The 27,102-nt window shown below is 39.3% G+C and overlaps 1 long non-coding RNA gene across 1 annotated transcript; it reads right to left on the bottom strand.

Moving 5' to 3' along the window:
- Positions 1–859: 859 nt before the first annotated feature.
- Positions 860–27,102, bottom strand: LOC148057031 (uncharacterized). Its single transcript, XR_015701147.1, has 4 exons — positions 26,963–27,102; positions 8,345–8,433; positions 6,893–7,087; positions 860–1,129 (listed from the first exon to the last, which is right to left on the bottom strand). It is a non-coding gene; the product is annotated as an uncharacterized LOC148057031 (long non-coding RNA).

Below are 27,102 nucleotides of genomic sequence, written 5' to 3'. Positions count from 1 at the left end.
CCTCTTTCTCCTTCACTTATTTTTATAGTCCTTACATCTAATTTCCTTCACCATTGCTTTACTTAGTTTCATAGAAACTACAGTTACTCAGGCAGTAAAAAGCAGTTAAAAAGAGCAAAGTTGCAGCTGTTCGCAAAGCTCGCTACTCTCTGAAGTTCATCTCCCACAAGTGCCAACTTCAAAATGTCAGTAACCATCTCCTGGAGACACCCTGACAACCTCTTCCAGCTCTTGGCCCGAGCAACAGTTTAAGACGACTGAACGTGTAATAACTTTTTTTCCAAGGTAATGTAAAGAAAGAGAAAAATCACTTGGAGTCAAAATAAATCTCTGTGTGTGAAACAACTGAAAACAAAAAGATAGCTATTTCACTGATGTTTTATGCATTTCCTGTAAATCCAGTTACTTGTATGTAACATGAACAGTCATATAAATATTGGTGGATAATATGGAGGTGTCAGAAGAGAACCAGAGGTCCACATTGAAAAACTCCAGGAGTGTGCAAGAGCTGCACAATTTTAGCTTGATTCTTGTTTCCAGAAAAACACCCGAGACAACACAGTAGAAAAACAAAATCTGAACTGTAGACAGTGAGACACTAAAAGATTTAGGAATTCAAGAAGTCACAATAAGAAACTGTTAGTAGCTTTCTTTTCTGTGACGCTTGGGCTCCTAGGACCACCCGAAATGGATTAAAATGAGAAATCTTCTGAAATATGCGCAAGGCCAACTTTGTCGATGGTTTCTATAGATTCAACCAAAATGGAATGAATTATTTTATTTATTATTATTTACAAGCAAGTTTCACCTGGAACAAGCAAAGTTCAAGTACAAATTTTCAGGCCCCGTACAGCTTGCTGCTTCTGCTGCTTCTGGTAATATCAACTGGGTTTCAGAGATGAAATGGAAACTCGGACATCACAGGCTCCAGCATCTGTCTGTGAATGTGACAAATAATTCTCCAAGTGTAACAGAAGTTGAAGGCATTGGTCATAGCGAGCAAAAGTTTGATGCTGCGACTGGCTGTAGTGTGGGTTTGTATCAAGTTCAGTGACTCCTCCGTGGAACCAATCGTTTTGTTTAGGTCTCTATATAGATTACTTCTCTTTTTCACTTCAAAGTCCATGTACTGTAAAGCAATAACAAGGATGCTAACCAAATATATTTTAAAAACTCATCACAATATTTACTGAGGCATCCTCCCAAGGCTCTTCCTGGGATACCTTTGGCTGCAGTTTATTCTGCAGTGTGTTATATGTGAATGAATCCTTGGAGCCAGCACAAAGTTCTAGTGTTTTTGAGTATAATGATTCACAGCGACAGTTTTGAATGCAACACTAGGTCCTAAATCCATTCACTGTTTATAGAAAGAGCTGGATTTTGGTAAAGAGAAGGCAGAAGCCTGAATGAAGTCATAGTTTCCGTAGGACTTGTTAAACGTAACATTTTCAAAACAGGGAACAGATTATTTTCTGCTAGATTTCTCAGCTCTTACAGCTCTTTTTTCTTCCTCTATCCATATTTCCAAGTCCAAGCTGTTAACTGAAACACAGCCCAGCAGGTGATAAATTCAGGCAGTCTTATATTTCTATACACATGTGCATTGGATAGTATATCAGTTCCTGTGAAGTCCGTGAAAGTTTTGCCAGATTTCAATAAAATGATATTATTGTTCATCTTTTCAAAGATTAAAATTAAAACCAAACTCATAAAGAAAAGTACTTCACCTTTGTACGGCTGTAAACAAAAATGAAATTTTACTAGGCTAAATTATGGTATGCAAAATACCAGCACTGGGTACTTGTTTTCAGGGGAAAAGTCATAGAGGAGGCTGGAAGGACAGGCGATGCTAAAACTAAGGTTATGACAGGGACTGCTATAACTCTCAGTCCATAATATAGTGAAGTAATGGAGCTGTGTAAGAATAATTACAAAAATATAAATAATATATAAAATGAATATAAAATATAAATGAATTGACCTCTTAATGTCTATTTTACAGTTCTAAGCAGTGATTTATTACTATAACAACTTTATTAAAAAAACAATAAACAGCTGTTTGGTCCTAACTTTCTCAAAACTTTTTCAATGATGACAGATAGACATTTGGATATACTTAGATATTTCCTGGGTATATACTCTTCCCGCATAATCCAGGATATTTTAACAACCTTGCTGATAGTCATAAAGCTCATAAAAATAAATAACCAAAAAATGAAAACACTTCAAAATCATAGCTCACAACCCATTTTAGCAGACAATGTGCCTCAAACAGGGTCTTTTCCTTGAATCTTGTCTGATAGAAGGTAACAAGGCAGGCTGTCAGTGACTGTACCCCACTTTGTTATTGCTTGATAAGAATGAATTAGGGGTAGTTCCCAGGGTCCTGGACTCCGCTAGAGCTACCAGCAAGTGCCCATAAAAGGAGAGAATGTTTTGAAGAGTGAGAAGTTATTGAGGTAAAAGAGGAAAGACAAAAAAGTCTCTTTCGCCTATGAATTGGCCAGTGTAACATGCACCTGAAATTACCAAAACATTGGAACACAAATTCAGTACTACACATATTCAAAGTATCATCCAACTCCTTGGAATTAGTCTAAGAAAAATGGGCATGTTGTTATTTTATGGATTTCTTTTTTTCCTCAGTTTTGTCACAAAAGTGATGATCATGATCAACCACTGCAAAATTCAAAGTCTGAGTTTTTCATAGAATTCAGCACTGACTTGCAGAAAAACATGTTTTAACAGTTTCCCTTTGCAACTCTTCAGTTTAATATTATGGAAATGTGAAAGCTATAAATGTTTTTGGAACACATTAGTAGAGTATTTCCCTGCCTTCTCAGGATTACTGGTCGATTATAGAAAATGATTCATTCTACATCTCAGCTGAAGTTAAATAAAAAACGAAATAAAACAAAACGTGGCTTTGGAAAACTAATTTGAAAAATTTGTCCTTTTTGACATGTATTTTGAACAAGATCTCAATTAGAACAACCCATTACACAGCAAGACTTTTTCATTTTCACCCTCAGTCGGTCATAATGAGCCACACTGGTCTCTGTCATGGTCCTCTGTGCACACACTCCCTATAATCGTGCTCACCAGCCTATTTCAGCCATATAACAGTCAAGTAAGAACATGTGCAGCCAGTAACACTTGGGAATAATGGGCCAGGTTCATCACTGAAGTCAACGGGAGGGCGTTTGGCCCATTAACTCAGAAATATAGGAAGTTTTGTTATGGAGTAGCCACTTTGCAGAACCAGACTATCTTGGCTTGTGGTCTTTCCTCAAGGCCCATACATAGCGCTCATTAATATCAGATGGAAATCTCAAATCAAAAAGAAAATATTCCCCTTATGAGAATGGAATAGACATCGTTACTGAAAAGCCCATCTTATCCACATTCGGCTGTGGTCTGAAAATCCCATCCCACTTACCATATAAGCAACGAGCAAATTGCTGCCTCCGCCTGCATTATAATTTCCAGATAAGAAAAACAGAGATTATCATTTTAGCTCCCATGATTAAGATGGATGCATGGCGTTCACTGTAGTAGCGATCTCAACTTCTCTAAAATTTAGCATGGTTTACCCAAAGCATCCCTTTATCTGCTTGATTCTTAGTTCATTCAGAGCCTGCTGCAGCAACCTATCCCTATTCAGCAAAGCGTTTATGCACACACCTAACAACAACTGCATTTAAGCAAATTCTCACAGATAAACATGTCTTTAAATGCTTTACTCAACAGAGAAGAAATCTAAGCTGTGTCTACAATAACCAACTGGACTGAGATCTTGCTTTTAAAGTATTTTCAGATGTTGAAAGTAAAATTATAATAAGCACATTAAGAATCTTTTCCAGTGTGCATTTTTCTAACTAGACTCTGCTGAAAACAGTATTTCTGAGTGGAAAAAGATGGCTTTTCCTTAGTTAAAAGTGGTGGAAGTTGTATTCTTCATTTGATTCAAAACACCCTTCTTTCATAAAAACATTTTTCCATTATGATATTTTTAGATTTTTCATTTTAAATCTTTGATGGAAAATGCTAATATATTAATTAGTACTTAAATGCTAATTAGTATTTAAAATGAATTGTAACTATTCGAATGTTAGAGACAAGGTAAATGATTACAGTGTTTGTTTCAGGGATAGGGAAAGGCCTCAAGTTTAGTTTAGTTTTGAATTTTCAGTAGCAGATTACTGTAATGATAGGAAATACATTCTTTCAGTCAGAAGGCTGTCTGAGGACAAACTGATCCTCACCTAATTTAGAGGACATCATCATCCTCAGCTAATTTAGAACACTGTAACATTTATAGCCTCCCGTGGGACTTGATTTACATAACATAAATCCTTTGAGTCAATGGTGCAGCCAATTTTTGCGGTTTTTTTTGTTTGTCTGTTTAAAAAAAAAAAAAAAAGATGGGATTTTTGGTAAGTCAGAAGGCAGCTTGCTCTTAACTAGTATACATTTTACATGATGACACATTCCTCCACTTCTGACTTTTCCCTAATTCAAAATGGTTATCTTTTCCTATTATTTTCAAAGGCAATAAATTGACCCTAATGTCAGGGAGGACAGGAGTCAATCTGTGCTTCGGGTAACAGAACAATGTCAGTTGGAAGAAGATTTCTAGGCACCAAAAGCCTATCAGCCTTCCAGAAGTACTGGGAACTGGAAGATTACCTACTCTCAAAATATGTCTACACTTAATAGCAACATACTGAAATTTCTAATCTGAGAGGTCCATTTCAGTCCAACATCTACTTGCAGAAAAAACATGCACAAAGGATAGTCAGGCCCCATTTTGCAAATCATTTTACTATTCCTTTAAAAAATAAATATGTCAGTTCTCCCTAGCAAGGTTTCTAATAAAAACCAAAACCAAACACACACACACACACACACACACACAAAACCAACATCTTCACAGGGATTAAACTTTTTGCTTTTCTACCACTCATACACAATGGCAATGACATGTAACTAGCATAACTTCATTTAAATCAGTTTATACCATCTATGGGCCTGTCACTGAGCATTTTCAGAACATAATTTTACATTGCTGAAAATCCCATTGTACTGGAAATAAGATGGAGTGAATCCGTGGTGGAACACACCCAGTGGAGTTAGACCTGGGAAACTCCAGCCTTTGACTTTAGTGAATTACATCCAAAATATTGTACCCTCACTTTCCTGCTTGGTTAGGGGATATGAATGGGAAACATACTACATTAACATACATAACCTCCTGTCTGGCAATATTGCATGATTTATAACATTTACCATCAGCTTAATGCCATTGCATAAATACATAATTGTACAGCTAATTTTTTTTCAGACATTTGCTGAAACTAAAGAACCTCCTGCTTGACTTCACAGGGAATGTGGTCTGAAAGCAGAAAGGAAGCATGAAAGATGAAAACAATGTAGTTTTACTCTAACGGTTGCTCCTGCTATAAAACATACATAAACCTTTTGCAATCTCATACAGTTTTTATTGCTCTCAAAAAAAAAATCATTCCGTTATATGTATTTGCTATACAAGAACTGACAATGGATGGAGCAGACTGGTTTCTTGCCCTTTAGCCACGTACTTGGTCACCTAAGAAACCCCAGCTAAGGAAGAAAACGGTCCTGACTGGGGCATGGGATCATTTTACATCGTGCTGCTTGAGATCAATGTCTTTACTTGGCTTGTAACAAATTGCATAAGTCATGTCAGTGTTGGGAGTTCTTCAGCTTTTAACAGCTTTGCTATCCTCTTGGCCCTTTGAATTTCACCGGTGATCATGTGCTACTTATAGTAATAGTCTGTCTTTTTTCCCCTGCAATTCAAATAGCTCAGTTAAATTTTAGGGTGCCTCAGCCCCCTGCTAGACCTGTTGTAGCAAGACAGCCAAGGTGAGTGCTGTAGAGACAGCTTCCCTTGGGTGCAGAAAAGACCATGAGCCCCACATCTGGATCTCCCTGGTGTGTGGTGAGCACACAACTGGACAAACAGCTGGAGTGGCTGTACACCACCCTTATTCTGCTCTCCAGGGACCAAGGAGACATGGGTGGATCAATGCATTCCTTGGTGCAACGCAGAGCTACCTACAGTACCTAAAAACGTATGCATTTTATAAATTGCCCTCTGCTGTGAACGCTTCATCTAAATTGCTGGTGCTCTGAGGTCGTTCTGTCTGTATAACATTTGGGTGCCTCATTATTTGCTGATGGCATAGGGAAAATGGGACTTGATTTTCCCAGCACTCACTGGTACGAATGCAGGAGGCAGACAGATAGGCGGTCACCAGCAAATTGTGCTGATGTACAAGTTCTTCTCTGCCAGTGTTAGGAGACACAGAGGTAAGTCAGCTCCCAAAGAGATTTTGGGGGATAGCAGAAAAGGCCTTCCCTCCTGCTGAAGGCAATGGCCGTTAAGGGAAGGAAAACAAGCACCTGTCCGAAGAGAGGATGGGAAATTCAGATGGCACTGGTATGAATTATCCAAGCGTGACTAATGAAATGACAGGTGATTTCCAGTGCCATTTCACCTTTTGAGTCCACACATTTCTCTTTATCAGCTCATCCAAGCTCAAACTCAGCCTTGTCCCTAACTGGGGAGCAGCAAATAGGATGTCACCCTCATCAGGTTTTCCCTCCCTCGGCATGAAACCTGACATAGTGGTAGTAAGACATGTATTACAAGGAGCAGCCTGATAGCTGGGAAAAACAAAACGAAGCCCCAAAACAGCTACTGAAATAAAAAGTTGCCGTGAACCCTCAATATTAAAAAAAAAAAAAAAAAAAAAAAGAAGAGTAGGTCCCACTTCTGCAAAGCCAGCGCTAGAACCACATACACAGGCATATGGAGCCCAAGCTTCATTTTTATGGTTTTTCTTACCTTGTCTTGGGAGTTCTAAAATGGGCAGAAATTGTCTCCCAGATTCTCCAAGGGCACTGATCTTTCTACTTCTGTTTTTCCCTTTCGCCTAGGCATGCGTCAGCTACCTTCTTCCGTGATATTATGAATTTCTTCACCGAAAGGGCTGTCAAGCACTGGCACAGGCTGCCCAGGGAAGGGGTTGAGTCACCATTCCTGGAGGTATTTAAAACACAGGTTGACATGGCGCTTAGGGACATAGTTTCGTGGTGGCAGTGTTAGTTTTACAGTTGGACTCAATGTTCTTAAGGGTCTTTTCCAACCTAAATGATTCTATGAATTATGACCTTAAAGGCAAACGAGATACTGCAAACTTATCAACCATATTTGTGTGATTTACAAAGCCGGTAAGTTCAACACTCAGTTATCCTTCAAGGGAATTGTATTTCTAACTGGGCATCAAACTATATCATGATCACAGCTGAAAAGCAGTGCTGCAGTAAGAATTTCCTGCAATTTTAATAATAAGAGTCATGCCATTACCAGCAAGCACTGCGACGAGCTGCCTGAGAAGCAACAGGACCGAGATACCAGCACAACCATTTTGCTGAGCAGCTTTTGCAGTTGAATGGTTCACAGCCACGTGTGCATAAAACAATACATTTCATAAAATTTAGGCATAAAGTATATAAAAATCTATCATGAATATTGTTACTTGTTTTCAAATTAAGACAGGCTGGCCACAGTCACGTCACTGAGTGTGTCTTGCAGAAAGATCTCAGCAATCAACTTTTCATAAATCAATGTTCATGAAAAAAATAATTTAAAAGTCAAATGTATGAATATTGTTTAAAAACAAATGGAAAATGTGCTGACGCAAATATTTGAACAAAGAATTCCTCTGGTTTTCTCCAATCAAGAAGCAGGAATTACATACAATGTATCTGGCCAAATGCACTCAAAAAATAGCTCAAATTTTGAATATTCATGGTTAGGCATAACATGAATAATCCTCATGTTGGAAAAAAAGAGAGAATCTACTTCAGAGCAATTCTGTAAATTAAAAGAGCAAGAAAATTCACCAGGGAGAAATTATATTCTTTGAAAGTACGTGATTTTGCTCGATCACTTAACTAACATAAAAAACGGGTATCTACTTTAATTTTCTGAGTTTCAGACTAGAAGCACTCTTTTTTTTATTTGATTGTGGTTTTTCACTCTTTTCTTAATCATTTTTCATGTTGTTACCCATTGCAGATAGTTGTGAACAGCTTGAAAATGTGCTTTAACTTATTCCAGGGATATAGAAGATAAAACTAATTTAGCCATTTTAAAAAAAAAAAAAAAAAAAAAAAAAACAAACCCACTCTTGCTCTTGAGATTGAGCCTAAGAATTTTAACTGATTGAAATCTCCAGTTGAAATCTGTAAGGGAGACAGGGAAGAAAGGAAATCTGGAGCCAACTTTACTCACAAGTAAGTTCTCACCACTTGCATCTTTGCATTTCTGTGCTATTTTAAGATTGTTGTCTTCTCGAATTTTCTGCAAATTGCGATGCGCACCTGTGGAGTAGAGAAGAAGATAATGCTAAGCATGCACATACAACAGTAGGTCTTTGCACATACTGTTAGAGAGTCTGTCTCGATTTGCAAAATCCAAGACTTTCGTACGCTATGAAGAAACTATGCTGAGCCCACCGTGACACGCTCAGGGTATTTAATGTCACACTGCGCTCACTATTCAACTTCCATACCATTTCCCTGCTTGAATTTGTGTCCAAGCAAATATCTCTGCATCAATAGGGAGCTAAATCAATGTTATATTGCTCCATTAAAGCCAGTGAAGTTTCTTGCTTGCACTCTTTTCAAAAGAGTCTGTCTAAAATGAGATTTTAAAGACAACTTGCAGTTGACGTTAAAAATAATGCTATAAACACCTGACGAGATACAGAAATACTCATTGTTGGATTCTCAGAATGATTTTCAGTTTGGTATCTGCTGTACCTGCCCAAGTAAAACATGACAATGTTCAGACATGTGAAAATATTCCATGGCTCATTTTCACCAATTTAATCTACCTTTCTTGAAAATTTTCCCTAGTTATACATATTCCTTTATAAATTATGTTGGTGACATCTTGAAAACCTATTTTATCCCAAGTGGCAGATACAGCTTTTAACTGAGAGAATTTATGGGGATGGTCAGCACCAGGTCTCAGATAATAAGGCAGTGGTGAAGTAGGTCGTTTTTATCTTAATCCCACAGTGAAAGGCAGATGAGTTGAGTTTTTCTCTGGAGGTCTTTACACAAAATCCCAGGAGAAAGAGAGTGTAATTGTTCATGGTAAGAAAGGTAAATGCAGTATAATTGTATTTTTATTTGCTATGGCATGCATTTTGTAAGGGTGACAGGTCCTTTAAGGGTGTGGAACAGTCTGGTTCGCACCAGCTGTGGATTTTAGAGTCAGCGTTACTAGCTTGATAAGAATGGGACACACATCTATCCTCCTTCATCACCGAGGTTACTTAACTTTCCGTTATAATAAAGCCTCATCTTGGTTATAATCTCTGTCTCAGAGTTTTCCTTCATATTCCACATTTCACAATAAGCAGCGTCCATGCCATTCATTTACTGAGTGTTTATATAATAAATTGAACACCAAACTCATACTACAGCCTAGGAACAAACAAAGGAGGTCTGGTTTCCACGTGGGACTTAATCAACTAGACAGCACGAAGCAACCATTTACGTCTAACTTCTTTGTCAATAAGGTAAACGCCCTTTGAACCTGCACCCCAGTGGAAGCCTGAATTTAGGGACACCATTCCATGAACTTTCCCAGGCAGAGGATGCTCGGTCCACTCCTCTGAAATAATTACAGTACAATTGTTGTCTTAACGTGTTTTCAGTTCTTTGAATCCAGTTTTCTAGATATTTTTAAGCAATGGTTTATTTTTTTTAAATGGTACTTTAAAGACAACATAGGTCTGCACCGAATATTTTGTTTGCATGCTGCTTATATGGTTTTACATTCGTTAAAAGTTAACAACAGAAAAGTGGATTAAATCCAAAAGCAGCAGAATAAAAATATTTCCTAAAGGGTATTGTTTGTTTCTATAATTCAAAATTTGATGCACAGGACATCAAGTCATTCATCAAGTCAAGCTGAATTGTATTTGTTTATAGAGTTTTACAAATGTGTTAGATCCAGAAACAGTGATTTCAAGTTCTATAGTTAAATTTGTGTTAGAAAGCTGGGATATGCGTTACCATTAAGACAGACACTAAATTCCTGTTATCGCTATGTACAATTTTAAATCCTATCTAAATTTCACCAACATTGTCTTTGCAGTAAATTGTACTGGTGAGGGAAATGCAATCATATGGTTTTATTACTAGAAGGCTCAGAATACCTTTTTTCAATTTATTTTTTTAAATAACTGCATTTACTCTTAAAAATGTTGATAAAGTGCCTTTTTTCTTAAAAAAAAAAAAAAAAATTGCAGTTGAAAAGGTTAGGAATTTTTCCCTGCTGTAAAATTTTTACTTGCTGTCATGAAGAAATTTTTAAGGCAGCCAACAAGAATGTTCTAATTCTTTTGTCCCTGTTTCTCAAAATATCAAAATGATGTTACATGCCTTGTTGTCCCAGATTGTCTGTCGGTAGATTGCAGGGCATAATAGATCATTTTATGGTAACCCAGAAATAAGGAGCTACGCGCTATCCTGGATTGTAATACCCATGCTGCTGATATCAGCTGGGTCGTAGTGCTGTGGCAGAACATAGAGTTTGGGTTGGATTAGCTTTATAAGAAAATACGTAAAATATTTGCTGCACCTTTGATACTCGTAGTGCCCCAAGAGTGCTAAATATCAACCATCAGCACTAAAGATAAAGTGAATTTATGTGCACTGGCACAGAAGTCTCTAGAACGGCTGTAACAGATTGGATTTCCTCGGGGTCTGACAACAGCCAAAGCCCAGCTACAAGTACATCATTATATATTATCTGTGCTCATGACAGTGTTCGCTGTAGTTACCACTTCTGTCTTGATGTTATAATTTTAAATTAGGCTATAGTCTTTTCACTATTTCAAGTGTCTGTCTTCTGCACACGACAGCACAGTTTCCAACAACCTGTAGTTACTTAAATGCCATATATATATGTATATTTTTCTCTCTCTCTCTCATACATACCACCTTTATAAAGTCTATCCTCCCCCATAACTAAAATACCCTCCTTTCCCGGCGGCCACAAGCTGAGCAGGCAGCTGCAGGAGCCTTCCCTTCAGAAACTGCTTGGGCATTAATATGAAATGTAAGATGCCACATTTCCCGTTCAGAACGATTGCCAGATCTCATAGTGTTCCCAGAGAATAATAAAACCTCTGTGCTTCTTAGAAAACAAATTTGCTGCCCGTCCAACGGGTGACAGCTAATACAGCTACTCGAGTCTACCTGTGACAGCTGCTAAATAGAAACAAGCTGGTCTTTGCATGTGCCTCCTGGTAAGGGCGTTACAGAAGCAGACATCCCATTCATAACAATATTGCCGTTGATATTGGGTGCCTGGGCAGTGTATGGAAATGGTATATTTGCCCATGAATAGAATTATCCGGAGGTGTCAATAATTAGGAAAGCTCTTACACTCTGCTGTATATTCCATCCATTTGAAAACAAACAAGGAAAGGCTTTGTACCGCTAGGCTGGATCCCTGGAACACTTTACAACGTTAAATAATTAAGGTTCTCCCCTTTCACATCCTCAGCGAGAGCGGTTGTATGCGGATATCGATAGCGTCATTGCGCTGTGAAACTTGAATAGCGGAAACGGCGTAGCTCCGAAGCAGGGTTGAGAGGGCCACCCATCGGCAGGCAAGAACCGAGCAAAGTTCGGCAATCTGACCCAAAGTGAAACCCTGCTCAGCTCGGCACAACTCCTTTATACAAATCACAGCTTTGGGAGAACGTGAAGCCTGGTGACCCGGCATTTTTGACAGCCAAAGATGATTGAGACTTAAGGTGGAGGTTTTCCCCAGGCATAAGAGCAACAACAGCAGGATAAAGTCACAGGCTTCGAGAGAAAGCGTAACGCAGTTATTTCCTACAACGCCTTGAATCAATCTGCTGTAAATGCCTGCCTCTGCAAAGTTTGTGACACCTGCAGAGCATGACCACAAGTTATGTGTTTTAAGGCTTCTAAAGGGAACAAAAACTGAAGTAAAAAAAGTGTCTTATACATCTTAGAAGTGCAACAAGATCCCTACATTACCCACCCATCCCAAAAATAAACACATAAACAAGCATCAATAAACACTCTCTTTTTTAGAGCAGATTAAGTCATTCCAAAGTATTTTTCAACCAAATTACTAACTGTGTTTTTAAAGATTTCAAAGGGCCCAGTTAATTATTCCCTAGCTGTGGCTGTATCTCCTGTCATCCCTTCTCCCCTTAAGTATTATTCTAAGTGAGACGTTCTTCCATTCGGCTACGGAGCTTTATAAGTGCTGGCATGCGACTCTGGAGACTCCTTCCCCATCTGTTCAAAGCATTTTTATGCTCCTGGGCTGAAAGTGTAGTTGTTCTACTCCGATGCCCTCAAATACTCGTCTGAATGCTTAACTTGACTCCTGTGAGGAGGCTTGCTGACTTCAACATTACTTATTACATGGACATAGAGGCATTTGCATTTCCGTATGCTTCTATTCCCTATTTCTGTAAAGGGGATATCACTTTTCCCACTGCGTAAGTATTGGGAAACAAATTCACACATAACAAGTTGCTCAAGTACCACAGTGATGGTACAAGTGCCATAGCTAGCTTGATTCTCCATTATTAGTAACGTGCCAAACGAACAGTTTATCAGAGATGATCTCATACAGTCAAAGGAATGGAAATCAGGTACCGCCGGTGGCTTTACACTGAAACATGAACATAGGCACAGGAATGCATCGTTCTTAAAAGTGCCTCTCTGTGGCTGTGACAGACAACAGGGAAGAGGATGCAAATGGGTTTAAACGACTGTAGCTGAAGCCATTGTTGCTTTGATCTGGTTGAAACAACCTGGTATTTTAAAGATCATTCACATGTTAAGTGGCAGGTGTGCGCTTCTGCTTCTTATTAGAAAAACCCCCAGCTGCTTTCTGTGAATTTAGCTTTGGGAGCTGGAGCGTTCCAGTTTCAATCTGCATTCTGGGACAGGTAGCTCAGACCAATTAATCATGAAAGCTCCCTCAGATGGTCTCACCTTCTTTTGTCTTTGAACAGCACGATACAAAATAAAAATGGGTCATCAATGCATAAGCAAGAGGCTGTGATACCCTATCCTTGAAGAGATGTTAGACTTGCAGCATAGACACGAGGCGCAGAGAAAAACAATCGTCTCTACAGTGCAAAAGCATATCATCTGAGGGTGGGTATCGTTGGCTTGTTTGTTTTTACAGGCAGCACTAAAGCACTTTTTTATAGCAAGGATACTGATAGCTTTCAACTCTCTAAATCCTGGGTGAAATGAAAGAGTTGGAACACATAACACCGAGGAACAGATTAACTCTCTCTTCACCAGAGATGCCGGCTGTCAGCAGAAGCCAGGAGAAATAAGGAGATTTTGGCAATAAAGGTGGGGGCCAAATGCCTGTGACAGGGGATGTGCTTACAGGCTAGGAGCAACAGGTAGACAGGAGAAGCATGTTTATGGAGAGAAAAACTAGCTGGAAAAATGGGTGATAAAAAAGAGGCAGAATTGGAAGAAAGTTGTCATAAGAGGTATAAAGCCTCATTATCCTTCGCTTGGTTTTCATGAAGAGAGTGAGGAGGGATGGTACACAAAAGAAAGGGGGAAGAGAGGCAAATAAATGACAATTCAAATTGACTAGGCAGAAATCAGCCAAACGCTACTGTATAGCTTTAACAGCAATGACAGATTCCTTGGGATTGACAGAATAGACAGAAGTAGTAGGATGAAGTCCCTGTTACATTTAATACGGATATTAAGAAAAAAAAACGAAAAAAAAATGGAACTAGAAGGCTCTACAAGCATGATTTGAAAAATAAGAATAGCAGAAAATAGTTGGCATGGAACGTTTAGCAAATTATACCTAAATTGGAGGCAGTCAGCATGCATTTACCCACAGAGAGACTGTCTAACAAATCTGGTACTGCCTCATTGAAGAAGCAGCAATAACAGAAGAGATTTTACAGGGGGAGACTCTGTGGGTATAATTACATGGCCTGCAGGAGACGCTTTGGACAGAATAACCAGCTGGCAGTTGAACGTGAATAGGGGAGCAACCACACCGATACACCTTCAGTCAGTGCAATGGTATGGTGGAAGAGAAAGAGTAAAGAACAGGAATAAATTAGCAGAGATCTTACATTACAGGACACCAGGGAGTAAAGGGTCTGGAATGACGAGGCATATTCTGCACAATTCCCAGGAAAACACTTAGGAATGTGTGTGGGCAAGAATCCCAAGAGAGGTGATGTTTTAATCAGGACTAAGCCATACTCTCTTCCCCAAACACTTAGAAGAAAAAAATAATGAAGTTTTGAACATAAGAGGTTTAGAGTCTTAAATTTTAAGGCTGAAAGAGACTGTGATAAATCATTCTGACTTCATATAGAATGCAATGCCAAAGCATCTCACTCAGGAATTTCTGGCTGGACAACCATAGATCTAGGAAAAATACTTATTTTGGAGTAAGTTGAACTTCTTTAGTTTCTCATTATTGATCATGATTTTGAGACTCCAAATCATTCTTGGAATCTTTTTTCCATTCTTTCCAAATTTCTAATTTTCTCTCTGAAACGTGTACACCGTGTGTCCACATAAATGAGACACAATTTACTAGTAAATGCTTAATCAGCACACAGTGATAAATCTTATTTAAAAAATAAAAGTCAAAGCAATTGCAGATAGCACTGCATCTTGGTACGGACCAGAAAGTCAGGTCTGCCTTCCTGTGAATGACTCTACAATCTGGCTTCTGGTAAAGTTAACCCTGATTCAGTTTTTCCTGATTTTTTACATTTAATCAGAAGAGAATCTGGGGCAACTACACAGTCCTGGTTAGAGGAAGGAAAAAAAACGGACAACACAGAAGGTTCAAGAGAGGATAACTAAGATAATAAGCCTTAATGACCCTAAATGATTAGCGAAAGAAGGTTAAACGTGCTATGGAAAAGAGAAGATTAACAGAAGACCTCGTTGATATATAAAATACCTTTAGGGAATAGAAAGGATAAATTTCAGCAGACAAGCAATTTAATAGAGGGATATGCAAGCATGATTAATTAATTAACATCTGTATTAGCTAATGACGGTGAAAAGCTCCATATTATTGCTGAGCTGTATTATGAGAAAAATAAAAGCAGCAGATAACTTTATACTTTTTTAACGCAGAAGTTTAACAAAATTCCTAGGGAGGTATCACTAGGCTGGGCAAGCATCTGGGTTGGCATAACACAGGCATGGCAGTGGAGGAGAGAAAGGGGCCAGGGTAAATTTTTGATGTAACACAAGAGGTTTTTGTTTGGAGAGTTCATTTTTGCCATCTCTGCCTTCAAAACAAGTGCAATCATTTTCCAGTTAACTCAGTTTCGAGACTCTCATCACGGAAGGGAGTTACCTTCTCACTGGTCCTAAGGAAATATTCCATATTCCAACTCTATAACAGAAAAAAAACCCTCTGAGGATAGTTACATATTGGAACAGATTGCCCACAGAGGTTGTGAAATCTCTGTCCTTGGAGGTTTTTAAGACCTGGTTCAACAAAGCCCTGAATTGGCCTCATGTGAATCCAGGCTCGACCCTGCTCTGAGCAGCAGGTTGGACTGGAGACCTCCCAAAGCCCCTTCCAACATGAACAAATCTATGATACTGCGATATAAAGGAAGATTTTATAATTTAAATAATAGAGAAGCTATATTGATAAGGAAAATATTAACATAATTTACCAAAATAGGAGACATTTAAGTACCAAAAAACATGCACCAAATAATTTAGGATATTTTTGCCTGGAGCAATTTCACACATTGCGCTCTCCAAGGTGGGTCTTGATAACTATCAGAAAGCTTATTGAAGAAGATGTATTCTTCAAGCAAGAGGCTGATTTATATCAAACCTATAATCTCCTTAAAGTCTGCTTGTTTGATTTGGAGAGGTGAAGACTGTTTTAAAATTAATCTCAGTTTAAAAGAAATATTGGGAACTTACTTTTCTTTCTCCTTTGATTGTGAAACAAACAGCTGGAACCAGATGGTTTCCTTTCAGTCACTGAAATTCAGCATATTGCTGGTAAAAAAATGTTTTTGCTAACCAATTTTCATGATTAGTGGCTAGAACTCATTAGATGCTTTATATTGTAAATATATTATTTAAAATATATTTATATTACATTAGATGCTTTGTAATGTCACAATATCTACAACTTGCTGCAGGTATCCCCTTTTGATACAAACTCAAACTGCTACCCACTTACATTTAGAGTGGAATTATTATATTACACATATGCCTAACAAAAATATAGGGCCCAAATAGCTCAGTCTCTGCCCATCCCTCCCTCCCCAAATAACCTGTGGTTGTTTAACCACCACAGATTTTGATCTAAATACAAAACTTCTGCCTCCAGGATCGCCAATGTAAGTATATTCAAGTCCCTTACAAATCTTGCAAAGGAAGCAAATAGAAAAGAAAAAGTCATTTATGTTACAACGCAGTTTCCAGCACTAGGAAACGTCACTTTGATCGTCGCTGCCAGTTGTGGCTTGAAACGTTTCATTTAAATTTGTACTGAACCCAGGCTGCCGACAGTCCTCCTCTCTCCCTCCTACAGTCAAACTCAGCTTCCCAAATTCCCCTCTTTGTACTGCTGTACTGCTAGACAAGTCCCCACCTAATTATCAAGATAGAAAAGGCTTTTTTGCCTCAGCTACCATTGTTGTAACAGCTGATAATACAGTTTTTCTGGCATCTTCTGACAAAGGATTATGTCAGTAGGAGATCAGACGCTCTCCTCAGAAAGCAGTACAGTTCAGCCATGCACCACTATAAAAATTAGCATCCCTTCTCCTGCTAAATTCAGAAATCTTAGTACTGTATTACTCCCAGTTTTGAAGCTAAATCTGCACTGCCAAAGCAGGTGGCTCCAGGAACATAATCCATATGCCCTTCCATTAAAGGCTCTGCCATTGCGGTGCACGGAGGAGGTCCTTCCCTGGAGACGTCATTCTGACCAGGAAGAAATACTTAACAGTGACAGCAGACAGCACGGGATGCAAAGATATTTCTTGGTCTCCCCTCTTGCCTAACTCAAAAGGTTCCCTTCAGGTTGCACCCGAGGCCACCTCTTTTCATCACAGAAACAGTAACGTCGGTATGTATAGGCGGCCAATAAACGTTACGGCATGGTTTCACGCACTAGTAACATGCAGGACGTGTGGACACATAGCATCCCCCAGCTCAAGGGGACTGGATCCAGCCTTCTGCTCTGTCATGCAAGGATCCTTGCCACAGGGAACAGACTGAACAAGAGCTCACCTTGTAAGTCACGCACAGCAAACTGAGTTGCAACATATCCCAGCTGTATGCATCTTCTACATATAGCCCGCCGATTTTGTATCTGGGGTCTTCTTCTTACCAATGTGGCACAAATAACACAACTGTAATCTAAATTATTATACTGATACACAGTCATTAGACAGAAATTGTGTCTGATTTGGTCTATCTTTGGCAAGGTAAAGGATCAGGGAGCAGGAATCACATTTGTCTCTATCCTATGCTCCTAAAAGGAGAAAATCAAAGCCGAAGGTTTGCAGTACAAATGTAAAGACTGTACAAAGGTAAAGGGTCCTTTTAACAGGTAAGGAATGTGGTAAGAGAAAAGCTGCACCCACGCTGCTAGTATGTTCTGAAACACTTTGGGTGTTTCAAAAGCACCCCGTGACGCTGGGGGTTAGGCGTAAACAAGTTACGACACCTCTGAATTACGACTCTCTTTTCAAACTGGTTTTCTCTGTGGATGATTCCCAGACACAGATACAAAGCAAGAGGCAGTATTTTCACTGTCAAATAAGATGCAGTTGTAAGACTTTTTTTACACACATTCAACCTTTGTAAAAATATTCTTAAATATTTTAAATAATCTAAAATATTGCCAGCTAAAATTTTACTCTAAACACAGTAATTAATATAACTGTGATGCCATTGTTGTATACGTGGTCTATCATGGAGTAGACTTTAACAGGATAACTCTGTAGGAAAGAAAAGGTTGCTGCCAACCATTTACTTATTTCAGTTCTACTGACCAAGAGAAATCCAAGGGCTTTAAATATTACAGCTATCTAATTTTAGCTTGTAAGAATCAGTTTCAAAGTGAATGTCTTGGACAGTGAAGTCAATAGAAAACATTCTACCACTAATTCCGTAGAGGATTTTTTGGTTTGGTTTGGTTTTTAATCCCTGAGATTTCAGCAATGAAATAGAAAACTGGCTCTGTATTTCTGGTGCTAACCCAGGAGACCTGGATCCTGACGATGAACTCAGTCACAGTTTTTGGTAAAGCCTCTTAAGTTCCCTGTGCCTCAGGGAATGGCAGTAATCTCTCTAGCACCCAGAACTGTCTTCAAAAGATACTTTTGTATACTTCAATTTCTGCGTTGACTGCCATTTGAACTAGTGCTCATTTTTAAATGCTTCGCAATTTAAATATAAACTCATGCGATGATCTTGGCACTGCTTTTTTCAGGGCACAGAAGCCTAACAGCAGCAGTACCTTATTGCCTTGCAATACCTGCGCCATGACGTTTTCCTAAGACAGAATATGGAAAGTCACAATGGCAAGAATTGGAAGATGATGCCGGGACCGCATTGCTCTGATCATGAAATAACGATGAAAACGTTACTGTGGTTGAGCTATATGTATTTAGCTCTATGTATAACAGAATTCCCTTGCATGGATACAGTGCACTGATAAAACTGGGGAGAAAGCTTTTCTTACAGAGAAATTTGATAATTCTTCACAGTACAATTGCTTGCATCTGTTGGGAAGTTATCGGTCTGGTTTCATACAACAGAAAATAAATCCTCATTGAATATATTGTCTATGTTGAATTTTGTGGTCTTCCCTCAGGCTACAGTCCTGCTGAAGTCAAAGCTTTCTTTGAGGAGATTGTAAAGATTTAGTGCAAGAACATTTTTTTAATGGAAGAAGTAGGAATTTAGCTCATTAGTTATGCCATTTTTGTGTAAGTGTGACATCCACTGGCAGGTAGTGGAGAGTAAAACCTATCGAGCAAGCAGCTCGATAAACTGCAGCATCCCAGAGCTCTTATTCCAACAAACTTTACCAACGTATTTGCCCAATGTGAGCCTCATAGTGTGATATTTGCCTAGTAAATACTTTTGAGAGAGAAAAAGCTATTAATTAAAAGCAAACAATAAAGTCAGAGGTATTTACTACTACTACTCCAATAACTCTCCTTTTTAAATAAACAGAACTGAAAGCATAACTGGTTAGATAAAGTTTTGCAGCAACAGTAGTGGCTTAACAATTGTCTACCAGATGCTGGTGTGGAAAGAGAGACACTCAGAAACAGTTTCAGGGTTAAAACCCACAGAATTCTTATCAGTTGTTCTGATGTCTGTTTTCAGATTTGCCGATTTTTTTTCTGAGAGCTTGGGCAAGTGAACAAATTACCTTGCACTTGTAAAAGAGGCAAAGTAATCACAGATGAAGAAAAAATTAGATCAGAAGAGACCTTGGAAGTTCACCTGGTCCAACCCCTTGTTTGAAGCAGAGCTAACTTGTAAATTAAATCAGGTTGCTTGTGGCATCGTCCAGTCAAATTTTAAAAACCTCTAAAGATGAAGATGCCCCTACCACTCCAGGCAGCCTATGCCAGTGCTTAACCACACTCAGGATGAACAATTTTCTCCGTAAGTCCACCTGGAAGTTCCCTTTTTCAGCCTGTGACCATTGCTTCTTGTCCTTTGGCTGTGCACTTCTGATTTTCTTATTCTCTCTCACCCACCCTTCCCCACCTTTTTGGCAGCGGAAAAGTACAACGTGATTCCCTCTTCACATTAAACAAACCCAGTTCCCTCAGCCTCTCCCCATCTACAGGCCCTTCTGAAAGTTACACTGCCTTCCAGCACATCAACTCACCCACTAATTTGGCATCATTTAGAAATGTGCTGAGGGCTGCGTTATGGCCCATCATCCAGGTGAGGGTGGTGAAACACTGGCACAGGTTGCCCAGAGAGGTTGGAGATGCCCCATCCCTGGAAACATTCAAGGTCAGGTTGGACAGCGGCTTTGAGCAACCTGATCTGGTTGAAGATGTCCCTGCTCATTGCAGGGGGGTTGGACTAGATGACCTTTAAAGGTCCCTTCCAACCCACAGCATTCTGTGATTCTATGATCCAGGTCATTATAGAAAATGTTAAACAAGGTCAGCCTCAGTACTGATCCTTGACAAAATCACCAGTAAGCAGATGCCAGTCAGACTTTGAATCATGGGCCACTGCCCTTCAACCAGTTTTTCCCTCACTTTGTCATCCACCCATCCAGTTCACATCTCCTTAATTTGGCTACCAAGATAATATGCAAAACTGTACCAAAAGCCTTTCTGAAGTCAAAGTGATCATCACTCATTCCTTTCCCTTCATCCATAAAACCTGTCCTTTCACCATAAAAGTCAATCAGGATGGTCAAGCCTGGTTTGCTCTTGATAGATCCATGCTGGCTGTTCAAATTTTTGTTCTTCATGTGCCAGTAAACAGTCTTCATGAGGAACAGCTCCATAATCTTCCTAAGGACTGAGGGGAGGCTGACTGGCCTGTAGTTCCCTTCCTCCTTGCCTACCCTGAACATGGAGCAGCATTTTCTTTTTCCTGTCATACTAGTGAATTCACGAGAATTAATTCTAAAAGGTTATAAAAACCTCAGATGAATGATAGGATAGGTCCTGGTCCAAGACTATAGAAAGAGGTGTTACTGAATTTTGGACATAGACGAGAACTCCTGTTTCTCAGCAAACAGTAAATTCTCTCCCCCAGTGCTGCAGTTTCATGAAACCGGAGGGCAATGCAATAGCACCCTGCCAACGAAAGGGGCAGCCAACGCGCCCTTCGCCTCCCACGGCACCGCTTACCTTCGTGCCAGCCTTGACGGCTGCCAGGACTATCCAAAAGACAATTCCACTCACTACCCCATCTGAAAGCTAACTAGTCAAAATAAAACAAAAGAGGCCTTTTTCTGTTTGTTTGGGGGTTTTTTGGTTTTTGTTGGGTTTTTTTTTGTTTGGTTTGGTTTACTTTTTGTCAGGTTAGTGAATCAGGTCATGAAAAAAAATCATTGCAGAGTAGGCAAAAGGAAAGGGAGGCTAAGAGATGAGGGGAGAGAGAAAGACCATGCCTTTGTGATGGCAGCAAGCCAACAGACCAGCTTGGGTGTCTGTGAAACTGCAACCTAAAAACCAGACACCTTTAGGATCCTGAAATAGTTCTCTAGAGCAATGGTTAGCCCAAGTAGCTATAGTTGTAAGCACAGAAAAATAATCTTCTTTTTAATCATTTAAAAATGGCCAGATGAGGGAAATTTCAGTCATACTTTTCTAGCTACTGAAGCAGATGAATGATGCATCCAAACTTCTAACCTATTTTTCAAAAATGAACCACAGGGCTAGATACAAGCTGGTTTCTCAAGCTGATGCACAGTATTCCACTGTCAAGAATGCCACTTAAATATTAACCAAAAATCTGCATCAGTCTTCCTACCGCGAGCATCCAGAACAGAGGAGAGCTAGTACTTCAGCTGACGTTTATTTACCCTGCACAGAATTTGAAGTAAAACTTCAACTGAATGAGATCATGTGCAAGCCGCCATCTGTTTATTCCATCAGGATTATCATTCTTGATTGTTTTATTTTGGGAAAAAAGTCAGATAAGGATTGTGACTTTAAGGTTGCAGCATGTACAGACTTAAGGAGGTGATGTACTTGTGTTTTAAACTGTATTTCTTTGCTGTTTTTTGGGGGGGGGGCCTTTTTATTTCTGAGACCGTCACAGCTGTTTCACAGACTCGATAAGCAGGTCTCTATGTTTGATGTATTTTACATTTTGTAAAAGAACTTTAATTTTGCTATTCATATTTTTTTCCTAAATTGATCCCTACTGTTCATAAACTCTCTTTTCAGCCATCGTACTTTCTTCCAGTTACACAGTAACGGCGGCTGTTGTCTAGGAAACACATCTTGCCTTCTCCCGAGCATCCCGGCACTGTTAATAAAAGAAATCCCTTTGCATCTCTGGGTCACATCATGTTAATTCAGCAACTCTGTGTGAGAGCCAAGCCACTGATTTAGCGTGCAACCTGCAATGCAAAATGCTCTTTACAAGACTACCGGAGTGAAAGAGCTACCTCACAAGCCCTAACAGCAGTTAGCTATACAGAGAATTGCACATATTCAGAGAATCACATCTTCCCATACTTACCAAGGACAATAGCAAAATACTCAGCAACTGGGAGGAGGAAAAGACCCAGAGGAGTGATATTTTCTCAAGACAAACTCCATACATTCCCTTTGGACTGCTACGTACAATAAGTCTATAAAAGAAATCAGAAGAGGATCTTACACAAAAAAAAATCCAAGCCCAGACCTTAGCACTTTTTTAGTGCTTTTTTACCATGAAAGTATGGCAAAGCTCCACCCACTTCATCCATCTTCTCCACCTTTGAGCAGAGGAGTAGGTAGATTCAGCCAATAACAGAGGTAAGACTAAGCAACAGCAGAAAGCGGGCAGACAGGATTGTTGTCTGAAACTTGAGTGGCACCAACCAGGCAAGTTGAGGCAGCCTGGAGCCCACCTTCACTTTTTTTTATTAAATAGGGACTGTTTTTAAGGCATAAGGTTGCTGCCAGCTCTTTGAGTAGTATTGTCAAATCATGGGGACCAGTTGGTCAAGTTGATCTTTCAGCTTGACTATTTTACAGGCCAGTGGAGGCTACGGCTGGCTGAAATTCTTCTCTGGTTTCATTAGAGGTTTTGAAGTCCTGTAAGAACATAATTTTCTCTGGGTCAGATAGGAAATCAATTAAGAGAGTAAGCCTGCAAAATTCACACCCGGATCATGAACAGTTCTATAGAAAACTGCTCAGTATCAGCATCAGCTTCAGTGAAAGGATATATTACTTCATGGCTAAGAAAGCTTATTTACTCACGTCCTAGATGGAAGAACACTGCTATAAAAAAATTATCTGTAAGAAAAGTGGACTGATGCCCACTTGAGTTAAGGTATTCCCTAAAATACAGGCGGACAGTCACAGAAGTACTCCCAGCTGTTACTGTACTTACGAAACTCCACGAGAACTGAGAGACTGGTGATATAAAGATGATATAAAGACTTCCAGAATGGGTAAGACAGGAAGGTATGTAGGTCTCCCTGTTAAATTTTTATTATTGTCACAAGCAAGCAAAAATACAAATTGCTTTTTTTTTTTTAAATTAAAAACCATATGGCTGTATCAAGACCACTCAGCTTCCTATGTAGCCTTGGTAGCAATGAGTTGTGAGCGCAAATGCCTCGTGATCCCTTATTGTAGGATGGGATATGGGATACCGCGTCAAGGAGAAAGGGAGGCACAGGCTGGCCATTAGAAAGGATGCTCTGTGGGAACTGAAAGGGGAAAGATACCCACAGATTGTGTAAAGGCTAAAGATGGGGACCATTCATTCTAGCCCACTGCCAAAAAGACAGCAGATACCTGAAAAACATGGCAACAGAGAGCAGGAATGGATTTAAAATAACTCCCTTTTGTACAAATGCGTTATTTGTTGTCCGTACATACTGACATCTTCTCCAGGATTTTTTAATGATACACCACACTTCTGGTGCTTTGCTCCAGGGAAAGCAGTCAGCATTAAAATGATCATAGAAAGAGCCATAATCCTGGTGATTTATCACTTAAAACTGATCCACTCTCCTCAGAATATTAAAGCTATTTGCCATTCAGACTCAGATCTGTTCTTTGCAAAGGGCCTCTCACATTAATTGAAGGTCAGATCAGTATCGCTATTTGTCGGGTGTTTGGAATACATGCCAGGAGACATTTCCATGTTAAAATTCAACAAGAGATTACACCAACAAACTCATTCTTGCCCGAGGTTAACCTTAAACAGCAAAGAGATATTTCAACTCATTATTCTCATTCTCCTCCATAGTAGCTTGTCATGTTGTTGGGCATGGCTTCCGCCTTTGGAAATTTAATTCATGTCAAAGCTTGCAATTTTCATTGCTTGCTGTCGCTACATTACGATTCTTGTCTTCTTTCTCTCAGGACTGCTGTTGTCTGAAATCCCCAGTTAAAGAGCGATATGTAATTTGGGTGGTTTTCACTGTACAATGCTTTGCAAACTGCCCTTAATAGTATTTTAAATAACTTTTCTCAGGATAGGCGGTTCCCTTCCCTCTAGCTATAGACTGGTCCCTGCCACCCTCTCCCCACCCACGACGCAACGAAGACTCAGCCACGCTGTCACACTCACTACAGTCAATGACTCGGCGCCTCTCCCCAGGGTTTCTAGCCATAGATCTGCAACAGAAATCAAGACCTTTACCTAAAACCAATGCAAGCAAAACGGACGATGGGTTACAGCAATTGCTAATCAACGAATTGGGACCCAAATCTTGCCCTCACCTCGATGTTCATTGCCATCAGACACGTGTCTCTTAGCTGTCACTGTCTGGTGAGTGAACAAGCTTGCCTGGGCTGGAAGACAGCCTGGATGACCTCAGTGGACTGTTATATTTCTATTAACAAGAAAAGTGCACTTGGAATGGAATCAGAAACGTGAATGCTGTCCACTATAACCCTTTAAATGTGTCAAATGTATTTTCCACTTCTCTTGTTGGACGTGAATGCCCAATCAGGAGGCCCAGCTAATGAGATCTGCAGGCTTTGCTTCTTACATGAAATGCTCATCAGTATTTTATGTTATTAACCTTTGCAGTAAAAGATCACCAGGTCCTTTTTCTCTTTCATTAAAAGCTTTCCAGATAGAAAAAAGGGTCAGTTCATCCCAAGTGTGGTGTCCCCAGTGATTTCAAGAAGCTTTCTACAAAGGTGATTTGCTTTCATCACTATACATTTTTCTCTCTTCCCTCCCTATTCTGCATATAGGAGGTAAAGCAGATGTCATTTGCTTTTTGAAGCCCACGATCCCCAATTAACATGGCCAACAATCATTTTGATCAAAGGTTAATGATTAGTTTCGTGATTTTCCATTTCCCTTGTATTACCTTGAAATTTGGAGCTACCCAAGGCTCGCATGTTTTGTGTCTCCAAAATGCTACTGCTTTTTAAAACAGATTTTCTTGTTTGTTTGTTTTGTTTTTTTTTAAAAAAAAGTGCCTCTAACTCTGAACTCACTAAGAATTTAGAGATTCTTAGAATGTCAGCAACGCCCTGCTACCAAGTTCACTAGTTTCCTAGTTTATAGTTCCACAATAAAATACTATTTCACCAAAGATGCCACATCTAACTTTGAAGCAAAAATGGAGAGAAAAGCCCCCAAAAGAAACCTTCCAAATGCTGCTTGTATTCTATAAGTGAACATCAAGATCTGTGACGTAACTGATGACAAGCGTTTCGCCTCGGATCCCATATCATTTAACAGGAAAGCATCGCTGATGTGAAATGCAGAATTGAAAGGTTGTGTTACAGGAGACTGAAGTCTCAGAAATCACTTGCAAGATAGCATTCACATTGAAAAGCTAAATGTCAAATATTCAGTGGATTTAATAAATTACATCCACAGAAGCAACTGCAGCTATGCCAGCTTATATGTATGGAAGTCGGTAACCTTCATATGAATTAATATTTTCCCCTACAAGTTATTATGAAAAGAAGGTATTTCCCCTTGGAAAAATGTGTGAGGGGGAATATCTGCTTACTGTTGCATTGGATAGATTTTCTTTCCTTTAGAAGAAATAACATTTAAGTGATGGTGACAAAGTTTTCTTTGTTAAAGGGAATACGGGAGAAGGGGATGCTTTGAAGTGGCACATTATTTAACGAGTTTCCAGGAAAGCAATTTTGAGAACATTAATGAAAGCTTATTATTACACAGCTATTACTAAATTAAAAAGAAGCAACTCTGAAGTTCAGAAAACCTTGGAAAATTTTGAAATACCTAGGAGACAGCTTCTTTAACAGTCTAAAAGCAGCAGGGTTCTGAGATGAACCTCATACACTATACAAGGACACCATATATATCTAGTACATCAGTCCAAAAAAAATATCAGTCTGAAAAATACTCTTATTCTTACTTAAGAGCACCCTTACCTTTAAGAATTGTATTCAAACACAACGCTTCACACACCCAGAGCTATTTTATGCTATTACTTGTTAAAGAAATTGAGCAGGTGAAAGAATCAGGGCACTTCAGCAAGGTTAAGGAGCACAGAAAGGACAGCCTGGTAGCACATAGTAACTCTGATACACATACACCGCAGAGCTGCCCGACTGAGGCCAAAAACCTGATTACAAAAGGTGCTGCACAAAGACAAAAACCAAAAATGGGTTCCTGTTCATGAGAACTTTTTAATCTAAGAAAAGGCATAACACTGGAGTGGCAAAAGGCAGGGCAACATTTGATAGAAAACCATCTGAGCTTCTAATTCTGGTTAGGATTCAGGGGCACCAAGGCCTTATAAAGTTTTATAGAAGCATTTAGAAGGACTGAAATTGTGAAGATGTTTATAGGGAGCTGCTTCACAGGGAAAGAAAAAGCAACAGCATTCTTGATTTGAAAGAGAAGCTGATCAGAAGCATAAATCCACCATTTGATAGGGAAAAAGAGGAAACATTAAAGCTATGAAAGAGTCTTGAACGTGAAGACAGACATTTTTGGATAAAGGAAGGAGGTAAAATAATCAAAGACGCAGGCTAGGAAAATGATCTTTTAGGGAGCATATTTTGGAAAGATCCAAGATTGCATTAGTAAAGGTCAAACGAAAGGATGTGGCGTTAACCAAAACATACGTTGAGAATTTTAAGAATTTTATCTTGCAAATATACTGAAAAAATCGTACCTTCAAAAAACAAAGACATAGCATCTGCAACTAAACATGGCTCTACTGTTGAAGCTGGAGAAGACTCTTTGCCCGAACCATCCAAATGTAGCCGAGGGTTCTCCTTTGGGAACAGGAGTAGGTCCCTGCCCTTTACCTTG

The sequence above is a fragment of the Nipponia nippon genome, unplaced genomic scaffold (genome assembly GCF_047370975.1).
Source record: "Nipponia nippon isolate SJK-2023a ecotype South Korea unplaced genomic scaffold, ASM4737097v1 scaffold_10, whole genome shotgun sequence".
In the NCBI taxonomy this organism is placed as follows: Eukaryota; Metazoa; Chordata; class Aves; order Pelecaniformes; family Threskiornithidae; genus Nipponia; species Nipponia nippon.
This window is presented reverse-complemented; position numbering and strand designations above follow the sequence as displayed.